The sequence below is a fragment of the Dipteris shenzhenensis genome, chromosome 12 (assembly GCF_047967505.1).
Source record: "Dipteris shenzhenensis isolate YYH24624 ecotype China chromosome 12, Dip_SZ_1.0, whole genome shotgun sequence".
In the NCBI taxonomy this organism is placed as follows: domain Eukaryota; kingdom Viridiplantae; phylum Streptophyta; class Polypodiopsida; order Gleicheniales; family Dipteridaceae; genus Dipteris; species Dipteris shenzhenensis.
This window is the reverse complement of record NC_141607.1, coordinates 34,321,509-34,334,536: the sequence shown is the minus strand read 5'-3', so window position 1 is coordinate 34,334,536 and position 13,028 is coordinate 34,321,509.

The following is a 13,028-nucleotide window of genomic DNA, read 5'->3' as shown; positions in this document are numbered from 1 at the left end:
TTTATGAAATTTGTCATCATTAATTGAAGGAGAGATACTAACCTGCCACCATCCAACATAAAATTTTGTTAGAAAAAGATCTGTTACATTGGGAAGGGAGGTTTAGAATGCATCTCCCAGTTGTTATCCATGCCAAATTAAGTAAAACAAAAATCACAATTAACGATGTTATGTCTAGTGTACATTAGTTTTGTTTTTTGTCTTTATCACGTGATTTGACATTGCTGGGAATAACCATTTCTATGAGTCATTGAATGTCCCTTGTCCAATGCCATTTGTTGTTTAAGTTGGTGTAGAAGTATTTGATGTTTGTAATGTTATCATTGGATAAGATGTATTTTCCAATGTGATCAAAGATATTTTATTTAGTAAGTGTTTATGTGTTCAATAAGTTAAATAGTAATGTTTAAGCATGGTTATGACCATCAATTGATCCAATTTAGCTAAACATCACAATTTGATATGTATTCAATTACCAAAGAGAGAAAATCTAATATCTTACAAATATATACATGTGTATGTATACATATATCATTGTGTGTGTGTGTGTGTGTGTGTGTGTGTGTGTGTGTGTGTGTGTAAATTCTAAATTCTAAATCTATTATTTTAATATAGAGAACGAAAACATCGAAAGAAGAAGTAAACATATATATAACAAACAGTATTCTCATCCATCACTCTAATTATGCAATCTATCTTAGTCTTAAATTCTTAAAAGTAGGCATCTTCAATGAAAAATTACTAATCCTACTTTCATCAAGACATGACTCTAGGATAGCACCACGCCAATAAGCTCAAAATCCAAGTTTATCGGACCTAAGCATGACTAGCACACAAGAAAATTAATTTGAAAGAATAGAAGAAACAAACCATACTTGATGTCTAATCAATAAAACATTATAATATTAGATCAATTGACCAAATCAAAATTCGCCAATAAATAAATATAAATATAAACAAATATACATATATATATATATATATATATCCTCAAATCAAAATATATATTTATATACTCGCAAATAACACTCTAAATATATACATAAGTCCTTCTAAGAGAATTATATATATATATATATATAGACAAAATATGAAGAGAGGAGAGGAGAAGAGTGGAGATGAGGAGAGAGGGCACAACTAGAGAGCACACCACAAATGACTCAATTGTACACTAGATTTAGTTGAAAATGTAGAATATATACAAACCTATTTAGGGTTAGGGTTAGGGTTAGGCCATCTAACCCTTTCCTTTATAGCACTCTATTGGGTTAGTGCTATGCACATATGATCACATGATGTTGAGCGTGATCTCTCAACACCTTCCCTCAAGATCAACATCATGAAGTAGCCCTTCCCTCAAGATGATGACTCTGGGGAATCGAAGAAGGACTAAGCATTACATTCCATCACACCCCTTTAATTGGAATGTCCTTCCTCTACGTCAAACCAAGAGCTAGTCGGTGTTTCTCGAAAAGCTCTTTACTGAGTAGTTTGGTAAAGATGTCTACAACATTCTCTTTGCTATCACAATGCTGCAGTGTGATGTCACCAAGTAACACTCTTTCTCTGATGAAGTGCTCTCTAACATCAATGTGCTTTGTCCTAGAGTGATATATTGGATTCTTGGCCAATGCTTAAGCCGATTCATTATCACAGTATATTGTTGTTGGCTTTGATTCATCAAAGTAATCTATTCCTGACAATACTCTTCTAAGCTATATAGCTTCACATGCACCTGTAGTGAGTGCCCTATATTCTGCTTCAGTCGAAGACAAAGAAACAGTTGGCTATTTGTTTGACAACCATAATATAGCACCTTGACCAAGGAAAACTGCATATCCCTGTGTCGATCTCCTAGTCTCATGATCTCCAGCATAGTCACTGTCACAGTTATCCATGCAACCATGGATGACTTCCTCTGTATTCTATCTTGTACCTCTGATGTATCTTAAGACTCTTTTGGCTGCATTCCAGTGAGACTGTTTTGGATTTGCCATAAACTGTGCGAGTGAACTTACTGCATAACAAATACCTGGCCATGTGATAGTCAGATATATAAGAGATCCGATGAGCTGCTTGTACCTGTCATTGATTGTAGGCTTTTCTAAATCTTTAGTAAGTTTCAATCTCTGTTCCATGGGAGTGGTTGCAATCTTGCAATCTGCCATATGAAACTTCTTTAGGAGACTGTCAACATATTTGAGCTGACTCATAAATGTGCTATCTTAATCTCTCCAGAACTCAATACTGAGACAATAGTGCATAAGTCCAAGATCTTTCATGTCGAACACTGCAGCAGATATGTCTTGTTTTAGCTTTTTGATGAAGCTATCCTTGCTTCCAATCACAAACAAATCATCTACGTACAAAAGTGCAATAGTAATGTCTTCACCTTGAACTTTGTAGTAGAGATTATGATCTGCATCGGACTTCATGTATCTTAGATCAACAAAATACTTGTCAATTCTACTGTACCAACTTCTGGGTGCTTGCTTTAAGTCGTAGAGACTTTTCTTAAGATGGCAAACCTTATTCTCCTTTCCTGGTTAAACATAAACTGCTGGTTGTTGCATGTAGACTTCCTCGTCTAGTTAACCATTGAGAAATGCATTCTTGACATTGAGCTGGTACACATTCCATTTGCTGAGTGTCGCTAGTGATATCAAGAACCGTATGGAATCCATCTTTGCTACTAGAGCATAAGTCTCATCATAGTCCTTACCATATTACTGTGCAAATCCTTTTGCAACTAGTTTGGCTTTATATCATTGAATACTACCATCTGGATTGTACTTCACTTTGTATAGCCATTTATTTGCTATAGCCTTCTTTCCTAGTGGAAGGTCGCATAATTCCCAAGTATTATTCTTATACAAAGCATCCATTTCTTCATTCATAGCAGTTTGCCATTCTGGCTTGTCTACTGCATCTTCAAAGTACATTGGCTCTTCTATAGCCATGATGGTAGTCATAAGAGCATAGTTATGGTTTCAACATGAATTGCTTTGCCTTTCTGAGCGTATGTCAATCTGGCTGGAGGTCTACTTTCCCTAGTAGACTGTCTAAGCTGCTGTGGCTCTTCTTGGAGTGTTTCTGGCAATTTCTTGCTCTTCTTCATCAACCTTTTCTATAGATGACTGTGAAATCGGTGTGTCTATCTCCTGTGTATTTTAGGTTTTCCATTCTGATTCCTCATCAAAGATTACATCTCTGGAGATAATGACCTTGCGGTTGATGGGATCATACAACTTGTATGCTTTGCTTTCTTCAATGTAGCCAACCATGATGCATTTACATGACTTTGCATCCAATTTCCTATGATGATCATCATGTATGTGGGCATATGCTATGCAACCAAATATGCAAAGATGCCCAATGTGTGGCTTGTGTCCAGTGTGAATGCTTCATAAGGTGTCATACCCTGAATCGGTTCGGTTGGAAGCTGTTTAAGCAAATAGTTTGCTGTGGCTATTGCTTCTGCCCAATACTGATTCGGAAGATGCTTCTCACTAAGCATTGCTCTAGCACTATTTGCTAAAGTACCATTCTTTCTTTCAGCTCTTGCATCTTGCTGAGGAGTATCTGCACATGTGAATTGTCTTTCAATGCCGTGACTTCTGCAAAAATTCATGAATGCTGAAGACATGTATTCACCTCCTCTATCTGATCTCATGACTTTGATCTTTCTTCCTGTCTAGTTTTCTACCATGGCTTTGAATTCTTGAAATCTGGAAAACACTTAAGATTTCTCTTTCATAAAGTAGACCCAACAATATCTGCTATAGTCGTCGATGAAAGTTAAGTAGTAAAGTGAACCATTGATGCTGCGGGGCTAGGCATAACCGCATACATCTGTATGTATTAAATCAAGAATACCTCGTGCTCGAGAGGTGCTTCTACCAAATTTGGTTCGCTTTTGTTTGCTGAAGCAGCATGCTTCGCAAACTTTTCCAAGACTCTATCCCAAAGTTGGGTTGAGTTTTGTGAAGCATTGTAAGAATCTTGATGAGTTTCTATGATGGATGGTATCCATCAACAAGGCAAGAAGATTGGATTGTAGTTTGTTTAAAGCATTCGAACCACCACGGGCATTGCCTAGTGTAATGACCCCTACCCTGTGGTGGTGGGAATTCAGAATTACTGCCATGAAAGTCATTATGCCACAGGTTGGGATTCCTTGTTGATAAAAGAGTATCAACAAGGCACTCTCTATCCCAAGAGTTGGGATGAGTTTCGTGAAGCATGGTAAGAATCTGGATGAGTTTCTATGATGGATGGTGTCCATCAGCACAAGGCAAGAAGATCGAATTGTAGTTTGTCTAAAACATTTGAACCACCACAGGCATTGCCTAGTGCAATGACCCCTACCCCATGGTGGTGGGAACCCAGAAGTATCGGGAAAGCCTTTATCCCAAGGGTGGGATTCCTTGTTGATAAAAGAGCATCAATAAGGCACTCTCAATCCCAAGAGTTGGGATGAGTTTCATTGATCAACAAGGCAAGAATGATTGGATCATAGTTGTCGAAAATAATTGGACCACCACGGATGATTAAGATTGGAGATGAGAAACTAGAATAGATGTATTTTAATCAGATGAGAAACCCAAAATAAATATACTAAGTAAATGTATTTAGATATATTTTAATCCCAATGTAGATACTAATACTGACCTAATGCTAGCTAATCCTAATATATTCTAATATTCAAATTAAAGATACTTATAATTTAATCTATCCTAACTAATCTTATATTAATCTAACTAGTTAATTAATCTAAATCAAACTAATCAACCTTATATTAGTTCAATATATATACAATTTACTTATATATCTTATATTAACTTATTTCAATACATACCATATATTCTAAGTTACCACACAATGATTTTAATGTAATTTTCATTAGAATATCTTATATTAATATACAATAATTAAAATAATCAAATTAAAGTAACTAACTCAAAATAATCAACTTAGTTAAATTAAATTTAAGTAATTACCTTTGAATTAACTAACTTAATTTAATAAAGTAAACCAATTAAATAAATTGATTAATCTACTTAAGTACTAACCTAACCTAATCACTAACCTAACCTGACTACTAACTTAACCTAAACTAACCTAACTAGCCTAATCACTAACCTAACCCACTAAGTACTAACTTAACCTAACCACTACACAACCTCTAACTAACCCCTAATCTAATCGTGGGGCCAACATGTGGCACATGTGGCGCGTGCCACATGTTGGCCTCCCACCATACCCACCTCCGCCCCCTCCTTGCCTTGCCTCCCCACCCCCGCCCCTGCCTTGCCTCGCCTCCCCTCCCCCTCCCCCACCTTGCCTCGCCTCCCCACCCTTGCCCCTGCCTTGCCTTGCCTCACCTCCCCTCCCCTCCCCCACCTTGCCTCACCCCCCCTCCCCCGCCACCGCCTTGCCTACTCCACCTCCCCTTCCCTCACCTTGCCTACTCCCCTCCCCCTCCGCCACCATACCCACCCTCGCCCCCGCCTTGCCTCGCTCGCTACTACCTCCCCTGCCCTCGCTTTGCCTCGTCTCCCCTCCCCCGCCCCCACCTTGCCTACTCTACCTCCCCTGCCCCCGCCTCACCTCACCTCGCCTCCCAGACTGTGCCTCGCCTCCCCCGCCTGGACACTACCATTCATCCCCATCGCCTTTAAACCCCTCTCGCTATTTCTTGTGCTTGACACCACCACTGGCTCCCCCATCGCCTTCAAGACCCCCCCTTCTTTCTAAAATTGATGAATAGGATGCAAGACTCATGCTTCACTATGCCGACAGGGTGTAGGTGTTGGAGAGTTTTTGCCAGAATGCGTCAGCGAGAGACGTGGTCTCTTGGGAATGCCATGATCACAGCCTATGTTTAGAATGGGTAAGCCAAGGATGCTCTCGAATTGTTTCGACAAATGCAACTCGAATCCATTAAGCTGACAATATCACCTTCGTTTGCATTCTAGCTATATGTGTTGAGTTTGTGGCCTTAGAAGAATGGCAACAAATTCATGCTGTCATTGTCGGCAACATGTACAAGAAGGAAGATGATGTTGTGGGAAACGCCCTGGGAGGAGCTGAGGGGGAGCTTGTTGGAGGACAAGGGGGAGGCAAAGTGGGAGGGGGGTGTTGGAGGATGAGGAGGGGAGGCGAAGTGTAGGCACAGTGGGAGGGGGTGTTGGAGGACGAGGGAGGAGCTGAGGGGGCATCGACAGGGTGGAGGAGGGGGGAGCCAACAGGGTGGAGGAGGGGGTGTTGGAGGATGAGGAGGAGGGGGGTCGTGTAGAGGCTTGGCGATAAAGGCAAGAAAGGCTTGGTGAGAAAGGAGGAGGGGGGTCGCACAGAGGCTTGGCGAGGGCGGTCGCTTGGTGAGAAAGGAGGAAGGGGATCATCCAGAGGCTTGGCAAGAAAGGTTGCTAGTGGCAGCTCAATGTATAAGGAGATCTAATAGCGATGGTGTGGTTGTGAGTATGATGTCTCAACAGTTTCAATCTGGTGTGCGTGCTCGCCAAGTCTCTAGCGTAGAGTCTCCGCCTTTCGTGAGTATGATGCACAGAGTAGCTCTGCCTTTCATGATGCTATTTTTTGGATTGGAGTATGATCTGTAGGTGGCAAAGGCGAAGTGCATATGAATTTCCCATTTCTGGAACTGGCCCATCCCTTGCTCAAATTTGCTCATGTGTAAATCCAAGGGGGGGGGCGGGGGATTTGAGTGTGAAAGAGAGGGAAAGACAAGCAAGAAGAGTTTTTTAGAAAGGGCTCGGAATATATAAAGAGAGAGAGTCAGTTAGTGTCAGTCATTTCACAAGTACGAGCTTGTGGGAAGGCTTTCAACTTCTAGTGAGATTCCCAAAAAAAGTCCAAAATCAAAATGAAGGTAATGTGAAATATATGGCGTACGCCACATCTCCTTTTTTTTTGAAAATGTAGCTCATTTAGAGAAATAATTCAAATTGAGCAAAATTAGAGTAATCTAATGAATCTATTTAGATTAATTATTCTAATTAATTCTATTAGTTAATAAGTTTAATTAGATTAATTAATTTTCTTAATTGGTTAAATTAATTAATTAATCAAGCCTAATTAATTTTAATGTTAAACTAATCTAATTAAATTAATTACTCTAATTAATTCATTTAATCTAATTAACTAGATAAATTAATATGATTAATTAATTGGTTTAATTTATTTATTTAATATATTTAATGAAAATGTAATTATTTTTTCCCAAAAAGAAAACATTATTGATTTAATTAGGTTTGATTAATTAATTAATTGATGCTTAAAGGGTTAATTAATTAATTAAGTAGATTCATTAATTTAAATTCATTCTAGTAATTTAATGAATCTAAGTAGATTAATTAATCTAATTAATTGAGTAATTACATTAGTCAATGAGTTAGACAAATTATTTTGATCAACAAGTTGAATCTACTAAATTAATGTATTTAATTAAAACCTAATTATTTAACTTTAATTTAATTAGGTTGGATTAATTAGTTAATTAGAATAATTAAACGATACTTAGGTTAATTAATGATTTAAGTAGATTCATTGATTTAAATTAATAAGAGTAATCTAATGAATCTAATTAGATTAATTAATCTAATTAATTGAGTAATTATATTAGTTTATCAGTTCAATTAGACAAACTATTTTGATTAATTGGTTTATGTATTTAATTAAAATGTAATTATTTAAATTTACTTTAATTAGACTGAATTAATTAGTTAATTGGATTAATTATACTATGCTTAGGCTAACTATTTAATTACATTAATAAAACTAATCTATTTAAGTGATTAATTAGTTTGATTTTATTGATCAGATTATTTAATTATTTTAATTGATCTCCTTAATTTAATTTATTGAATTAACTTATTTAATTAAAATGTAATTACTTAAATTTAATTTATTTAGGCAGATTAGTTTGATTTAGCTTGATTTGTTTAGTTTGGTTAGGTTAATTAATTAATTTATTAATTAGACTGATTTAGTTAACTTAGTTAAATTAATTAACTAGACTGATTAGAGTAATTAAGTGAATCTCATAAATTGATAATTAGATTCATTAAGTAGATCAAATTTTTTAATAATTAGATTAATTACTCTAATTAACTCAATTTATTAGGTCAAATAATTAATTACTTAATTATTTTAATCTGAGTAATTGATTAATTAGATTAGTTAAGTAGATAATCTACTTAATTAGATTAATTACTCTAATGAGATTAATTAAGAATGAAGGTGTGGCTTGAGCCACACCTTCATTTAAGTAGTTCTAATTCTAAGAAAAAAAATCAAAATCTTTACCTTTGAAATATAGCATACTACATACGCCATATGTTGTTTTAGAGAAGACTTCCTTTGAAGGTGTGGTTTCAGCCACACCTTCATCTAAATATTTCTAAATTTGAGAAAAAAATTCAAATTAATAGCAAAAAATGTTTCTACTTTGATTTTTCAATAAATTTCTTCCTAAAAAATCATAGAGATAAGATTAGTCGCCTACCATGCCATGACAACAGAAAAACTCATAAGAAAGGCATGGTTTGATAGAAAATTCACTTTTGAAAGATATTTCGAATTTTATATCTCAAAATGGGATTTTTCTAGATAATTTTAATTTTCCCCAAATTATTAAAAAAAATTAGGTTTTTTCAAAAGACGTTTATAGATTTTGAACTTTCTTGCATTTTTCCCCAAAAAAATATAATTTCACATTTGGAAAAAAATTTCACTTTGATAGCTCAAAATGGGAGTTTTCTAAAACAATTATTCACCGTTTGATTTTTTATTAATTTAATTTAAAAAAGATATGGTTTTAAAAAAAACACTTGTACATTTTGATTTTTCCCCTAATTTTATACCATTAAATTAGGGTTTAGGGTCCAAACTCTTATGGCATGAGGAGTTTAGACATCTCTAACATTTCCCATCTCCCTTTCCTATTCTGAGTCCTCTAGCATTATTCCAAACTACTTTGTGGAGGATAAGCCAAGCAAGACAAGACATCTTCTCTAAAACTTTTTTAGCCCAAATTCTGTCAAACCTGGCATACCAAACAGCTATATTATCCTTTAAATTCCATCCAACATTAAGTGTTCTAAAGACGCCCTCCATGTCAGTAGTTGGAGTTGGTATTGGAAGTATGGAAGAACATCCTACCCAATTGAATTCTGTATGTATAAACAGAACAGACCCTCCTTTCCAACTAATTTCTCCCTTCCATAATTCCAACCTCCCACTGACCAGTCCCTGTGGTGAGGAAAAATTCCCTTCTAATTTCTTACCATGTCCTCCATTTGAAGAGTTCTACGTTCCAAAACTATCCCCAAAATTGTATCCCCTTCTTAAATAGACCAGCTGCCAAAATAAATTGTTCATTTGTTAGTATACAGCTTCTGAATATTGTTGAAACCCAGACTGAGTCAATGGGCATTGCCCAACGGAACTCGGCAAACTTTGTCTCCAAGGTGTAGTACACATTCCAAACTTGAACATGTCCTCCTTGCGGTCAGGGCATCTCTTGCAGTTTCCATCCCCATTGCCAAAATGGAGAAGCTCATGGCATTTGTCTGAGCATCCTTGTGTGGAATCAGCCATCTTCTCAGAGATTTTTTCATCTTCTCAGGGATTTTTTAATCTCAAAGTGCACATCTTTTATTTTTCCAAATCCTAATGAGCCTATTCCTCAAGTAGTCTCTACTATGAAGTAAGTTTCCATCCAGCATTTAGGAACCTAAAATCTCTTTAGAATAGGAGGGAAGTTTTGGGATAAGGAAGAGAGCATCAAAACCCATCCTACTAAATTTTTCATTCAATACTAGGATGGAGCCCCCTTTCCATTGGATATTTCATTAGAGAGAGAAAGTTTACTCAAGATGAGCTCTGAGTCCTAGTTTATAAGATCGAATTCTCTTTTGACCTGAGTAAGTTTCCATCCAGCATTTAAGAACCTAAAACCTCTTTAGAATAGGAGGGAAGTTTTGGGATACGGAAGAGAGCATTGGAACCCATCCTACTAAATTCTTCATTCAATACTAGGATGGAGCCCCCTTTCCATTGGATATTTCATTAGAGAGAGAAATTTTACTCAAGATGAGCTCTGAGTCTTGGTTTATAAGATCAAATTCTCTTTTGACCTAGTCTTCCACTTAAAATTCACTTTGTCGCACAACTACCCCCAACTTTGGAGTCCTTTCTTGAGTGGCTCTATTGAATTCTTGGTTATTGAGGATGGAAAGATAATGGATACTCAAAAGAAATCTAAAGCCCTAAAAGGTCCATTCCTAGAAAAGGTGATATGGAATTTAATCTATCTAAAACTTTCCAAAGAGACCTTCATAGCGGGTTCCTTTGGTACTGTAGGGTTCAAGGTTGTAGAGAGTAGATAAGAGAGGATATGTATTCCACTTAGGTGCTCTAGCTGGTCTTTTATGCTCCTAATTTCTTAGAAGAAGTTGTTCCTAGTCATTATTGGGAGAGAGCAGCGCTTTAATAACCTAAGATATAGAGAGATTTTTGGAGGCCTATTCAATGTTCACTACCCTTAGGCCTCCTTTTCCTTGGACCTTGTGCAAAACCTATGCAAAAGGACCATATAACTTTGGATATCCTTTTGTACCCTCCCCAAAGAAAGGGCCTATAGAGTCTAATGAACTTTTCTATATCGGTTTTGTAAGGGGCCCAACAAGAAATGTAGAAAATTGTTATTGGATAAATGCAAAGATTGAGAACCATTTTTCTACTAGCTAACATAGCTTGATATCCCTTTCACTTATCAATATGTCTCTTGAATCTCTCCAAAAACCATTCCCACATCTGCTTCATGGTATTGTCAAATCCTAAGGGGATGCCCAATGCCTAAAATAGTTCCCTTTGGTATCCTATGGCATCCCAGGTGTTGCATATGAGTTTTTTCCTCTCCACTAAAAGTTGTATATCCTATTTTAGTATGGTTTATGATAGATCTAAAAGTAGAGCAAAAAGCATTTAAGCACTCTAGAATTTGTTGGACATTTTGGAGGGTGTTCCTAAGAGTGAGGTTGGTGTCATATGCAAATATTATTGACTGATAAGCTGCTTTCCCCCTAGAAGTTCAATCCCTTTAATGGCCCCTTATTTGACTTGACTGTTCAGGAGCCAACCTGAATCATGTGCAGCTATAGCAAAGAGAACGGGGAGTAGAGGAAACCCCTATCCAATTGATCTTTTACAAGGGAAAGGCTAGGACATTTCTCCATTCACACACACCTTTGTAGATGCATTGGTAAGACGGAATTTGACATAAGACACAAAAGTAGGGCCCATGCCCATGTCTCGAAGATCTTGGATGATAAAGTCCCATTTTAGCGAGTGAAAATTTTAGGCAAGTAGACCCAAGCGAGTGGCTATAGCTTAGACAAGCAAACATAGTGGAGAGTTTGCACTTTTTTGAGTACTTCTCATAGTTTAGGTGAGCAATGGCACCTTCATTCAAGTATGTACTAGGGTTATATATATATATAAGCTTGTGTGTGTGTGTAAAAAATAAAACCTCACGGCACACGATGCTCAAATAAATGGTGGATAATAAATTTCTCATTATATGGATGTACATAAAATATGTATATAATTGGTACAAAAGTGTTGAATCCATCAGGTAGTCCAGGCTCCGAGGTCAGTGTCCAATTTCCTACCACCATCTAGACAAAACAATGTGTTAGAACATCATAGTTTTGTGAGGGAAGATGGATAATGCCTATAAACCCCAGCTTGTTATTACTTATACCACAGAACAAGACACCTATCAAGATTCTAAAATGATTACAAAAGATGGGGCATTAGAATAAAATTAACAAGGGGGGATCCCATATCCATACAAGAGATAGTTAGATTCTTTTCTTTTTAAAAGTACAAGGGGGGATATTCCACACCCATAAAAATGAAAGAATGGAAATTATTGTACAATGGGGGGTAGTCCGCACCCATAATGAATAGAACCCTGGGAGGTATTCCACACCCATGATTAACAATTTTGGTAGAAGGTGGAGAATCTCTTTGCTATCCCCGATTACAGAGAAGAAAAATCATTACATCCATTTGTAGTCCACAAGCAATTAAAATTGTTTGGAAAATGGGTCCATTAACCAAGTCCGTTCATTATCATCCAAATGCTTATATGATAGGATATAAGTGGTGCTTCAAAATCTTGGCATTAATTTTTTTCAAGCTCATGCTAACATGAAATCTTGATCAATAGTTTGTATAAAGAAATCATGACAAGCATTTTATATGAAGGGAATCAAAGTTAACCAACAAAAAATATTACTTTTGGAGAAATGTCTCTTTATTTTTATTAAAACCAATTAATTTAAAGATGATGGGAGGTAATCCACACCCATGATTGGCAATTACAGGTCAAAATTTAAAAAAAAATAAAGAAATGATTGAACCAAAAAATAAGTTGGACATAGGAAAAATAACAAGGAATAAGCAAAGCACTTAAGCCATGAAATGATTGATTAGACAATTTAATTAATTGATTTGTAGAAATGTTAAGATACTAAGCAAATTGCAATAATTTACATAAAGTGCTTGAAATGAAAAAGGGCTAAATAAGCATGTGAAATGAATTAGAGAAAAAATTTAACTATATTGAGGAATTTAAAACTTTAAAAAAACACAATAGAGAAAACTACCAAGAAAAACTTAAGTATCCTAAAATGAGTTGTAGTCCATGACTTGAAAAAATAAAAGTACATCTAAAAAGGGTTCAAAATAAATAAATAATATAAAAAGCTAAATTAAAAAATGAATTTACAACAAGGTGAATGATATTCAATCATTCATAAGGCCTACCCAAGATCAAAAAAGTAAACAAAAAGGAATCCACTAAAAATGGTGTCAAGGAAGAGGAGATAGAGAGAGAGAGAGAGAGAGAGAGAGAGAGAGAGAGAGAGAGAGAGAGAAGGGGGTGTGTGGGAGAAAAGGTGGAAAATGGTGTGAAGGAAGAGGAGATAAAGTGGAGAGAG